Raw genomic sequence first — 12,932 nt, 5'->3', positions numbered from 1 at the left:
GGGCTGATATGGTCATAAATCCAGGTTCTAGCGAGAACTCTGCATTTTGGACCAACTGGACTTTGTTATTAAGCATGTAGAACAACCACACAACAAAACATAACAATAATCCAACTTTGAGGTCATGAACTCATAATTACCATTTCTGCATTTGACATTGAGAACATAGTCAGCAAATTCAAAATTGCGGAAAAAAGTTTGTTCTCTCGTCACCACTTTCATAATGTAAGTTGGCCGACCCCAAGTGGAAGAACAACACCGTTCATGATTTGTTTTGTTAAGTTTGATGTTTCAAACAGAACACTCTACTACGTCTTCCCAAAAAAGCTAAATCTGACTTATTCAACATGGACTCCATAGAAAATACACCTCTTTCAAAAATCCTCCAAAACCACATCACATCAAAACCACTCAGATCATACTCCTTTCTTCAATATTGCCAAGTGCAATACGAACGCTCATCGGTGACAGAACTTGTGATCAAAGTCACAGTTCCATCCTCAATTCACTCTCAGAAAGGAGCATTACAGCTCATCATCGTGGGTTGGGAAACAAACACTTTCGAAACACATTTCCAAGTAAAAAACTATAGAAATGATCCCTGAAAATATAGTCTTAACTTCATATCTCAACTCAAACGGAATTCCATTCTGAAGCACCGCCTCCTCTCTGATGGTTTGCGTAGTTGATTTCTATAAACACATGAACCAGTGTCCATATGGGTTTTACCTGATCTCTGATAAATTGACTAATTTTGTCCGGGTTTCAATGACATATTTGAACTTTCAAAAAGGTGTTGTAATTAATAGTCTCTTAATGGCCTCATGAATCAAGCTCTGTATAGATTAGAAATATATATTATACAGACACTTGATAATTAATGGTATTGTACGATTTGTTAATTGCATTCAATAGATTACACTTTTAACAAAACATTCACCACTGGTTTGCAAAAGGTGTTTTAAGAAAAGTTTGAGCTGATTTCTTGTTGCAATTAAACCACTCTGACTGGCACACTTCAACAGAGTGTGGCCCTTTGGAGGTCTGCGAAACAGCGAACCCTTTTACCAGGCAAATGGTTCAGTCAAGTCACCTCATTGTATATAGCGCTTTTAACAGTACAGATTTGGTCAAAGCAGCTTCTCAGTATCCAAATAGGAAAATAGTGTGTCAATGAAAAAGGACAACAGTAGACATTCAGTTTTCAGTTTAAAGGCAGTTCATCATTGAATTACACGATGTCTTCGTTCAGCTCAGTTCGGTTTAAATAGTATCTGTGAAATCAAGTCGATGATATCGCTGGAAATAAGTTTCCCCAGCTAAGTGAGTGAGAGGCGGCAGCGGCAAGGAACCAAAACTCCATCGGTGACAGAATGGAAACCAAGCTGTGGGAGAAACCAGGCTCAGTCGGTGGGCCAGTTCTTCTCTGGCCAGACGACCCAGGAGGTTGATCCATGCTGCAACAAAGTTTGATTGTCATCTGGTTCCGTAGTCTTGTCCCAATGGCCATCTAGGAGACAAGGTCTTCACTGGGGATCTGTCTCTGGGGCTCATCTAGTTTTCCTGGTCCCCCCTGAAATTCAGAACTGGAGAGGTCGTCTCTAGGTGCTGATCCACAATCTGAGCTGGATACGTACTGGATCTGGTGGCTACGGTTACCTGGGAATAAGAAAGAAACAGACTAATATTAGCGTAGATGCCATTCTTCTTATGATGTAACAAGTACATTGTGTGTTATTGGAAGTGTTCCCAGTTCCGGTCTACCTATTTACTGCAGCCTAACAGTCATTTAACGGATTTGTCTGACAGAAATGTGTATGTTATGTGTAAGCCATCTTAAAGAGATGGTTCCTTGATCTAGATTTAAAATGACAGAGTGTGCCTGCCTCCTGAACAGTGTTAGATTATTCCAGAGTTTGGGCGCTAAATAGGAAAAGGGTCTGCCTTCCTCGGTTGATTTTGATATTCTAGGTATTATCAAATAGCCAGAGTTTTGAGAGTGCAGCGGACGTGGAGGACTATAATACAATAAGAGTTTGCTCATGTACTGAGGTGCTAAACCATTCAGAGCTTTATAAGTACTAATTAGTAGGCTTTTAAAATCTATACACTGTTTTAATAGGGAGCCAGTGTTGTGTTGACAGAACCGGGCTGATATGGTCATAAATCCTGGTTCTAGTGAGAACTCTTGCTGCTGCATTTTGGACCAACTGGACTTTGTTATTAAGCATGTAGAACAACCACACAACAAAACATAACAATAATCCAACTTTGAGGTCATATACTCATAATTACCATTTCCGCATTTGACATTGAGAACATAGTCAGCAATTCAAAATTGCGGAAAAAAGTTTGTTCTCTCGTCACCACTTTCATAATGTAAGTTGGCCGACCCCAAGTGGAAGAACAACACCGTTCATGATTTGTTTTGTTAAATTTGATATTTCAAACAGAACACTCTACTACGTCTTCCCAAAAAAGCTAAATCTGACTTATTCAACATGGACTCCATAGAAAATACATCTCTTTCAAAAATCCTCCAAAACCACATCACATCAAAACCACTCAGATCATACTCCTTTCTTCAATATTGCCAAGGGCAATACGAATGCTCATCGGTGATAGAACTTGTGATCAAAGTAAAAGTTCCATCCTCAATTCACTCTCAGAAAGGAGCATTACAGCTCATCATCGTGGTTTGGAAGACAAACACTTTCAAAACACATTTCCAAGTAAAAAACTATAGAAATGATCCCTGAAAATATAGTCATAACTTCATATCTCAACTCAAACGGAATTCCATTCTGAAGCACCGCCTCCTCTCTGATGGTTTGCGTAGTTGATTTCTATAAACACATGAACCAGTGTCCATATGGGTTTTACCTGATCTCGGATAAATTGACTAATTTTGTCCGCGTTTCAATGACATATTTGAACTTTCAAAAAGGTGTTGTAATTAATAGTCTCTTATTGGCCTCATGAATCAAGCTCTGTATCGATTAGAAATATACATTATACAGACACTTGATAATTAATGGTATTGTACGATTTGTTAATTGCATTCAATAGATTACACTTTTAACAAAACATTCACCACTGGTTTGCAAAAGGTGTTTTAAGAAAAGTTTGAGATGATTTCTTGTTGCAATTAAACAACTCTGACCAGCACACTTCAACAGAGTGTGGCCCTTTGGAGCTCTGCGAAACAGCGAACCCTTTTACCAGGCAATTGGTTCAGTCAAGTCACCTCATTGTATATAGCGCTTTTAACAGTACAGATTTGGTCAAAGCAGCTTCTCAGTATCCAAATAGGAAAATAGTGTGTCAATGAAAAAGGACAACAGTAGACATTCAGTTTTCAGTTTAAAGGCAGTTCATCATTGAATTACACAATGTCTTCATTCAGCTCAGTTCAGTTTAAATAGTATCTGTGAAATCAAGTCGATGATATCGCTGGAAATAAGTTTCCCCAGCTAAGCGAGTGAGAGGCGGCAGCGGCAAGTAACCAAAACTCCATCGGTGACAGAATGGAGACCAAGCTGTGGGAGAAACCAGGCTCAGTCGGTGGGCCAGTTCTTCTCTGGCCAGACGACCCAGGAGGTTGATCCATGCTGCAACAAAGTTAGATTGTCATCTGGTTCCGTAGTCTTGTCCCAATGGCCATCTAGGAGACAAGGTCTTCACTGGGGATCTGTCCCTGGGGCTCATCTAGTTTTCCTGGTCCCCCCTGAAATTCAGAACTGGAGAGGTCGTCTCTAGGTGCTGATCCACAATCTGAGCTGGATACGTACTAGATCTGGTGGCTACGGTTACCTGGGAATAAGAAAGAAACAGACTAATATTAGCGTAGATGCCATTCTTCTTATGATGTAACAAGTACATTGTGTATTATTGGAAGTGTTCCCAGTTCCGGTCTACCTATTTACTGCAGCCTAACAGTCATTTAACGGATTTGTCTGACAGAAATGTGTATGTTATGTGTAAGCCATCTTAAAGAGATGGTTCCTTGATCTAGATTTAAAATGACAGAGTGTGCCTGCCTCCTGAACAGTGTTAGATTATTCCAGAGTTTGGGCGCTAAATAGGAAAAGGGTCTGCCTCCCTCGGTTGATTTTGATATTCTAGGTATTATCAAATAGCCAGAGTTTTGAGAGTGCAGCGGACATGGAGGACTATAATACAATAAGAGTTTGCTCATGTACTGAGGTGCTAAACCATTCAGAGCTTTATAAGTACTAATTAGTAGGCTTTTAAAATCTATACACTGTTTTAATAGAGAGCCAGTGTTGTGTTGACAGAACCGGGCTGATATGGTCATAAATCCAGGTTCTAGCGAGAACTCTGCATTTTGGACCAACTGTACTTTGTTATTAAGCATGTGGAACAACCACACAACAAAACATAACAATAATCCAACTTTGAGGTCATGAACTCATAATTACCATTTCTGCATTTGACATTGAGAACATAGTCAGCAAATTCAAAATTGCGGAAAAAAGTTTGTTCTCTCGTCACCACTTTCATAATGTAAGTTGGCCAACCCCAAGTGGAAGAACAACACCGTTCATGATTTGTTTTGTTAAATTTGATGTTTCAAACAGAACACTCTACTACGTCTTCCCAAAAAAGCTATATCTGACTTATTCTACACGGACTCCATAGAAAATACACCTCTTTCAAAAATCCTCCAAAACCACATCACATCAAAACCACTCAGATCATACTCCTTTCTTCCATATTGCCAAGAGCAATACAAACGCTCATCGGTGACAGAACTTGTGATCAAAGTCACAGTTCCATCCTCAATTCACTCTCAGAAAGGAGCATCACAGCTCATCATCGTGGGTTGGGAGACAAACACTTTCGAAACACATTTCCAAGTAAAAAACTATAGAAATGATCCCTGAAAATATAGTCTTAACTTCATATCTCAACTCAAACGGAATTCCATTCTGAAGCACCGCCTCCTCTCTGATGGTTTGCGTAGTTGATTTCTATAAACACATGAACCAGTGTCCATATGGGTTTTACCTGATCTCGGATAAATTGACTAATTTTGTCTGCGTTTCAATGACATATTTGAACTTTCAAAAAGGTGTTGTAATTAATAGTCTCTTATTGGCCTCATGAATCAAGCTCTGTATCGATTAGAAATATATATTATACAGACACTTGATAATTAATGGTATTGTACGATTTGTTAATTGCATTCAATAGATTACACTTTTAACAAAACATTCACCACTGGTTTGCAAAAGGTGTTTTAAGAAAAGTTTGAGCTGATTTCTTGTTGCAATTAAACCACTCTGACCAGCACACTTCAACAGAGTGTGGCCCTTTGGACCTCTGCGAAACAGCGAACCCTTTTACCAGGCAATTGGTTCAGTCAAGTCACCTCATTGTATATAGCGCTTTTAACAGTACAGATTTGGTCAAAGCAGCTTCTCAGTATCCAAATAGGAAAATAGTGTGTCAATGAAAAAGGACAAAAGTAGACATTCAGTTTTCAGTTTAAAGGCAGTTCATCATTGAATTACACGATGTCTTCGTTCAGCTCAGTTCGGTTTAAATAGTATCTGTGAAATCAAGTCGATGATATCGCTGGAAATAAGTTTCCCCAGCTAAGCGAGTGAGAGGCGGCAGCGGCAAGGAACCAAAACTCCATCGGTGACAGAATGGAGACCAAGCTGTGGGAGAAACCAGGCTCAGTCGGTGGGCCAGTTCTTCTCTGGCCAGACGACCCAGGAGGTTGATCCATGCTGCAACAAAGTTAGATTGTCATCTGCTTCCGTGGTATTGTCCCACATAGCAACATTGTGTTGGCCCAGATCCGGCCCACATCTTACACCCGTGGAAAGATGATCTGACCCACATGCAGCGTGGAATGATGGCACTTGAGCAGACCTCTCCTGTTTGCCACAATTGAGCCGCAAGCAGGCCGTAGCAATGCCACATGTCAGCCAGAGTAAAGAAATTAACTAGAACTGGAACTTATCTGAGCCACAAAGTCTGTGTATATTAAATATGAAGTAATTTCAGCCTTAATAAGCCTGTTAACAAGCAGAATCACTGAAGGAAAAAAAAACAGAAGAGCAGAAACACAAGAACTACAACTGACTTCAGCCAAAAACTTGGCTGAAATCAACTGAAGATAAAATAAGACATTAAACCTCTCAAGATCTCAGCTGAGGAGAATTAAACAACTCCACAAACAGCATTACCAGCTTATCTTATTACTAACCAGATTGACTTTATTTCTGCTAGACATCTACAATTTTTTTTATTGAGAATTAACAGAGGTTTAACTGTAATGTGTGTCACCATACCAGTGATTTGTATTTTCATTAGTTGGGCTCTTAAGTCTTATTATATATTTTGTCTTTTTTTTGGCCGCTGTGACAGTGTGTTTGTTAAACACATTTGCAGCTTCAAAGAAAGCTAGTGTAATATGTTATTAACTGATGGTTGTTATCTGTTGATGGTTTTATAATCACCATGAAGTACACTGGTTCATTTATGCTTTTTTTTTTTATCTAACAATTATGTTGTTCCAATGATACATTCATATTACAAACCCAGTGTTTCTGCCACATGAGATCCAGCAGTATTATAAAAATCAGTTAAAATCTTTTAACAAACATGAGCTCAAAAAACTTAACCTATGCTGACACACACACAGATATAAACAATCAGCACATGAATCTCAACAATGGTGATATGCTTCATGCAGCGAGCCATGTGTTTTATACCATGGTGGTTCCCAGCATTCATTGCTGCATGAAGCATATCACCATTGTTGAGATTCATATACCGATTATTGATGTCTATGTGTCTCTAAAGACTTCTCGTCCAAAATGTATTTAAAAATAAAAGTTTGGAATTTTTGATCTGAGGGAAGAAAGTATTGTTTCTTGAATATTGTTTGCTAATTAAAAATAACCACTTTGGGTCAAAGACAAGAAAAATAACTTTTCTCAATCATTTTTCTTCATGATGATGAAAACGATATCACCTTATCTTCATTTATGGCCACTTTTATAAAAAAAATATGTGTTTCGGTAAACACTACAGGAACCACAAACTTACTAAGCCAAGAATCAAACTACCCAACTTCTGAGCAAGCAACTGGCTGGTTTACATTCTATCTCGAGTCAAGAGAGCAGTGTGTAAAAATCAATGCAGAATATTCAACTCCCCGACAATCTACAGTGGGAATTCCACAAGGCTCGATTTTGGGGCCTCTGCTCTTTAGCTTATACATAAACGACTTACCATCATGTTGTAAAAATTCAGAATGTCAGATGTATTCTGATGACACAATTATTTATGTCAGCTATAACCCCTTGTGTAGCAGCAGATATATTAACAAGCGAAATGGAGGGAGTGTCGCACTAACCAATCTGAAACCATTTAATGAAAAGGTGAAACACTGTCTGAAACAAAACCAAATCTGTGATCACTGATTATGTCACTGTGCAGACACAATTATAAATGGACATATACATACGGATAGAGAGATAGATACACGCGCACACACATACAGATATATGTATATATTGTTATGTTTTTGTTGTTTCTGGTGTTTGTTTTTGTTCTTTGGATAATGGTGATGTATGTAGCCTAACCAGGGACAGGGGTTGCAAATTAGCTTCAACTAGAAACCCTATATGCAACACATTGGTTCAAGTTATTGTAACCTATTACAATGTGTCTCTTTTGCATTGTACCTGACAAATAAACAAATAAATGAATAAATAAACTAAAGCAAACACTGATCACAATAATGATGATCAAACGTGTTCAAATAAAACATCAACATCTAAACCTCTGTTAATTCTCAAAGAGAACTTCTGTAGACGTAAAACAGAAATAAAGTAAAACTGGTTAGTAATAAGTGAAGCTGGTTATATGTGTACTGCCATGCATTTCACTGTTTTTTTATTTGGGGGGGGGGGAGGGGGGAGGGGGGGTTATTCCAGCAAAAATTCAGCATCTGACCAACATTAGAGCTTGACGTCAAACAGTCGTTGGATTTAGACGTCAACCCAATTTTTATTTTCAACCAAAATCCACAGTCTACATCCTGTACCTGCTGGGTACAAATTAACTATACAGTCAAGAGAAAACATAATTACACAAATAACCTTAACATTTTCTAGGCTATATTGTTACATTCACTATACATTTTCATAATTGACTTCTAAACTTTTGATGTCTGATTACATCTGACAGTGTCATCATCTTTATGGATACATAGAGTAGGCTACGCTACTCTCTCTCTCTCTCTCTCTCTCTCTCTCTCTGTGCTCATGCAGCTCATGTGTGAGATGCACAACTCTCCCTAAAGATATTTATAATCTATTTTTTTCAGTAACATTAACATGACAGAAAAATGACTGTATCTTTGTAATAATCTTTAAGCGAATGTATATTGTTTGCGAAGCAGTCATAACGTAACGTTACCTGTCAGCGTGGAGTTTACCGAAATCTATCAGTTATGAACAGCCATACATTAAAGATACAGAGATTTGATAAGCGTCTGTAGCCGAGGTATTGTATTATGCTATATTAATCTTCGTTTATGTTGGTATTTAGAACTTTATAAGAGACATTATACAGACTTAACGTGACTCCATTAGACTATGTAAGTTAGGCCTAACATTACTGCTCACTGTTGAGTAACGTTAATTAAAACAACAACAAGACAGAAAAGGAAATTAAACCTAATTAACACCGCAATGGACGTAAAAAATGTTAGTTTAAAGAATTATATATATATATATATATATATATATATATATATATATATATATATATATATATATATACAGTACAGACCAAACGTTTGGAAACATTACTATTTTTAATGTTTGTGAAAGAAGTTTCTTCTGCTCATCAAGCCTGCATTTATTTGATCAAAAATACAGAAAAAAAAGTAATATTGTGAAATATTATTACAACTTAAAATAATAGTTTTCTCTTTGAATATACTTTAAAAAATAATAATTTATTCCTGTGATGCAAAGCTGAATTTTCAGCATCATTACTCCAGCCTTCAGTGTCACATGCACTGAAAAAAGTAATAAGTAAATTTACTTAATTTTTATTTGGCAAGTTTTTCACAAGCATTTTTCAAGTAAATGTAACACATTTGGAAATTAAGTAAATCTAATAATATAATAATAAGTACATTTTATTGAGTAAAATTTAATTAAATAATATTAAATTAATGCATTTAGCAGACACTTTTATCCAAAGCAACTTACAGTGCATTCAGGCTAACACTTTTCACCTATCATGTGTTCGCGGGGAATCGAACCCCCCAAACTTGCTAATGCAATGTTCTACCACTGAGCTACAGGAACACTTCAAGATCTTGTGAAAAATAAGTGAAAATTTCACTTACTTACTTTTTTATTTTGGAAAAGTTTTTACACTAACAAAAAACCCGAAACAGATATTCTAGAAATTTCTAAATGTAAAATAATTTTTTTTCAAAACAGTTTTATCAAATGAGGGTAAATAAGTCTCTCACTTCTGTCCCTTTAAACCAGTTTACAGCAAAGGCAGCACGAAGGACTGGATGCACATGATAAATATTCTGCAATTAAGAAAACAGACAAAAGTAACATCAGTCGATCACATGATCATTTAGAAATCATTCTAATATTCTGATTTATTATGAGTGTTGGAAACAGTTCTGCTGTCTAATATATTTGATAAATAAAAGGTTAAAAAGAACTCCATTTATTCAAAAAAAAAAAAAAAAAATCAAATAATATATTTTCTTTACTATCACTTTTTATCAATTTAACGCATCCTTGCTGAATAAAAGTATTGATTTATTAATAAAAAAGAAAGAAAAAAAATTACTGACCCCAAATTACTGACCAGTAGTGTATATTGTTATCACAAAATATTAATATTTTTAAAAACATAGCTTTTTTTTTATTTAATTTTTTTATTCAAAGTATCCTTAAAAAAGTATCACATGTTCTGAAAAAATATTAAGCAGCAGAACTGTTTCCAACTTTGATAATGAATCATCATATTAGAATGATTTCTAAAGGATCATGTGATAATGATCCTAAAAATTCAGCTTTGCATCACAGAAATAAATTATTATTTAAAGTAAAATAAATTTAAAAACAATTATTTTAAATTGTAATAATATATCACGATAATACATTTTTTTCTGTATTTTTGATCAAATAAATGCAGGCTTGATGAGCAGAAGAAACTTCTTTCAAAACCATTAAAAATAGTCACGTTTCCAATCAATATATATATAACATAATATATGTTTGTACTGTGTATATTTATTATGTATATATGTTTATCAATTTGCACTGGCTACAAATTGCTGCTCACATAAAATTCAAGGCATTGATGTTTGCATAAAAATCCAACACTGGCTTTGCACCCATTTACCTAAATTCATTACTTCAGACTTATGTGCCCTCTAGAAGCTTGCATCCTGCAAGTGAACGTCGCTTGATTGTTCACCTCAAATAAGCACAAAGTCACTTTTACGGACTTATAAATTAAATGTTCCCTCCTGGTTGAATGACCTCCCCATCTCAATCCGAGCAGCTGAGTCCTTAGCCATCTTCAAGAATCGTGTTAAATCCCATCTCTTCCATCTTTATTTGGCTCTCTAACTTTAGCACTCACTAATCTAATTCTATTCTTTAAAAAAGTGACCCATTTAGACTTAAACTCTATTAATTTACTTACTTGTTTTCTCAAATAAATAAAACTAAGTGTTCTATTATTTTTGCATTCTATCTGTTATTTTTATTTATTATACAATTAACAAAAGCAAAAAGGCCTCTAACACTAGCTTGCTCTATTCTACCCATTTTCTTTTTATTATATAATACAAAATAAATAAACAAAAACAAAAAAACCTTGTACTGCATGTAAGCTAACTGAGACTTGTCATAGCACTTATATACCATTGCTGTTTTGTTAGATTTGATTGCTTCCATTGTCCTCATTTGTGAGTCGCTTTGGATAAAAGCATCTGCTAAACAACTACATGTAAATGGATATAAATACAAACACATGCATGTATATATTTAAGAAAAATATTTTATGTTTATGTATAAAATATATTTATATATAAAATATAAGAATGTAAATATAAAAACGTAAATATATAGGCCTACAGTAAAAATATATAAAATATATACTTTATGTGTGTGAATTTATATATGTATATTTAAAATACACACTACACATACATATATCATGTAAACAAAAATGTATATAATTTGAAAAAATATATACAATTAATGGCTATTACTGCTGTGAAACAATTAATCGCATCCAAACTAAATGTTTTTGTTTACATATTTTAACATTTATATATATATATATATATATAAATGTATTTAATATAAAAATATTAAATTTTTTCTTAAATACATGCGTGTATATTTATATATACATAATAAATATACACTTAACACACACATATATTATTAAAAAAAATCAGAAAATCCTCATAGGGCCCCAAATGACCAAACTGCTATGGGCCCCGCATGTGCTTACCACAAGGGGCCCCAAGTGCTTTTTTTTTTTTTTTTTTTCAGTTGATTCCAGTCAAGGCTGTGGCTGACGTCAGTTATAGTTCGTGCTTCTAATTTCTTCAGTGATGTTGATTGTTAACAGCAGATATACATCGCTAATGCACAATCATCATTTAATTAGTCACTTAATTATCTCATTAACATTAACTCTTTGAGAACTTGGGATTTTATTTGAGACTTGCTTGTGACTTGAAACTAATGACTTTGTTCCTCCTTCATGGGTCCATGGGTGGAATAAACATATGGCAGGACTTTTACCTTCTGACCTCTAGATTCATTGACCATAAAAAAAGGAGTTGTAGTTATTAATCATGTATCAAGCTCTGTATAGGTTTATATATATACAGTATATATACAGTATATATATATATATATATATATATATAAAACACTAACTACAGTTTTTGTCATGTAATTTGGAATCAGTAACGAATTACAATCTGTAAGTAATCTACTCAGCTCTGTGTATATATGCATTCAGGGTATATACAGTGTGTGTATCTCATGTACAGTGATTACATTTATTATAGGTGGAGCTTATCTGGTGGCAAGTAGCAGTCTACGGTAGCCATAAATAAAATAAAAAAAGGTCACAATTCTGATTAAAAAAGGTCAAAACTGGGAGATATAAACGTACATTTCCAAGTTCATAAAATATATTGTTACTGCTTTGAGAGTTATTATTTTGGAATAAATGTAAAAGTGCTTAAAAACACTCACTTGATGAGGTTCATATTGGCATTTTTGGAGACTGATCTTTGTGCAGCTGAGAACTGCTGTATTTGTGGCTGCTAATTAGCACCAAAGCCTAAGTATTGTTAAGGGCCACAGAACGTAAAAAACAAGTGAGCTCAAATTCTACAAAACACTGCTATCATTCCTCAGCGCTCCCTCATGTCTAAAGCTCTGTTCAGAAGGCATGTGTTTGTTTTCTGCCAAGCTGCCATCAAACAACAAGAACTGAGAAAAGCAATACATCAAAATGACTTGTTAATGATTCTAGGTGATGTTCACACACACGCTAACTATGTTTCAGCCTTTGTCATATTCCATTTTGAAAGCTTGTTAAAATTGTAAAATGGCCTTTTGTGTGTAAACCAATTTTGATATTTATCCCTTTGGAGTCTCTGCTCGTCTTCAGTGCTGTCATGATGCGATTAAAACTAGAACGAATCGTAAATATGCAATTTTGCAAAACAGATGATGACTACATGGACAAAAATACGTAGTAAAGTGATGACTAAAATAAACCCATAAATAAATAAACTCCCATGACTCTAGTAAGGGCTTCCACACATCATGCAACGCTTTGAACTCCACTGGATACACTTCAAAAAG

At 35.2% G+C, this 12,932-nt stretch overlaps 3 non-coding genes across 3 annotated transcripts; all 3 read right to left on the bottom strand.

Annotated features, from left to right (window-relative positions):
• Nucleotides 1-406: 406 nt before the first annotated feature.
• Nucleotides 407-617, bottom strand: LOC127939098 (small nucleolar RNA U3). Its single transcript, XR_008148897.1, has one exon. It is a non-coding gene; the product is annotated as a small nucleolar RNA U3 (small nucleolar RNA).
• A 1,943-nt stretch (nucleotides 618-2,560) lies between these two features.
• Nucleotides 2,561-2,771, bottom strand: LOC127939117 (small nucleolar RNA U3). Its single transcript, XR_008148916.1, has one exon. It is a non-coding gene; the product is annotated as a small nucleolar RNA U3 (small nucleolar RNA).
• Nucleotides 2,772-4,708: 1,937 nt separating this feature from the next.
• Nucleotides 4,709-4,919, bottom strand: LOC127939105 (small nucleolar RNA U3). Its single transcript, XR_008148904.1, has one exon. It is a non-coding gene; the product is annotated as a small nucleolar RNA U3 (small nucleolar RNA).
• Nucleotides 4,920-12,932: the final 8,013 nt, after the last annotated feature.

Source organism: Carassius gibelio, chromosome A20 (genome assembly GCF_023724105.1).
Source record: "Carassius gibelio isolate Cgi1373 ecotype wild population from Czech Republic chromosome A20, carGib1.2-hapl.c, whole genome shotgun sequence".
In the NCBI taxonomy this organism is placed as follows: Eukaryota; Metazoa; Chordata; class Actinopteri; order Cypriniformes; family Cyprinidae; genus Carassius; species Carassius gibelio.
This window is presented reverse-complemented; position numbering and strand designations above follow the sequence as displayed.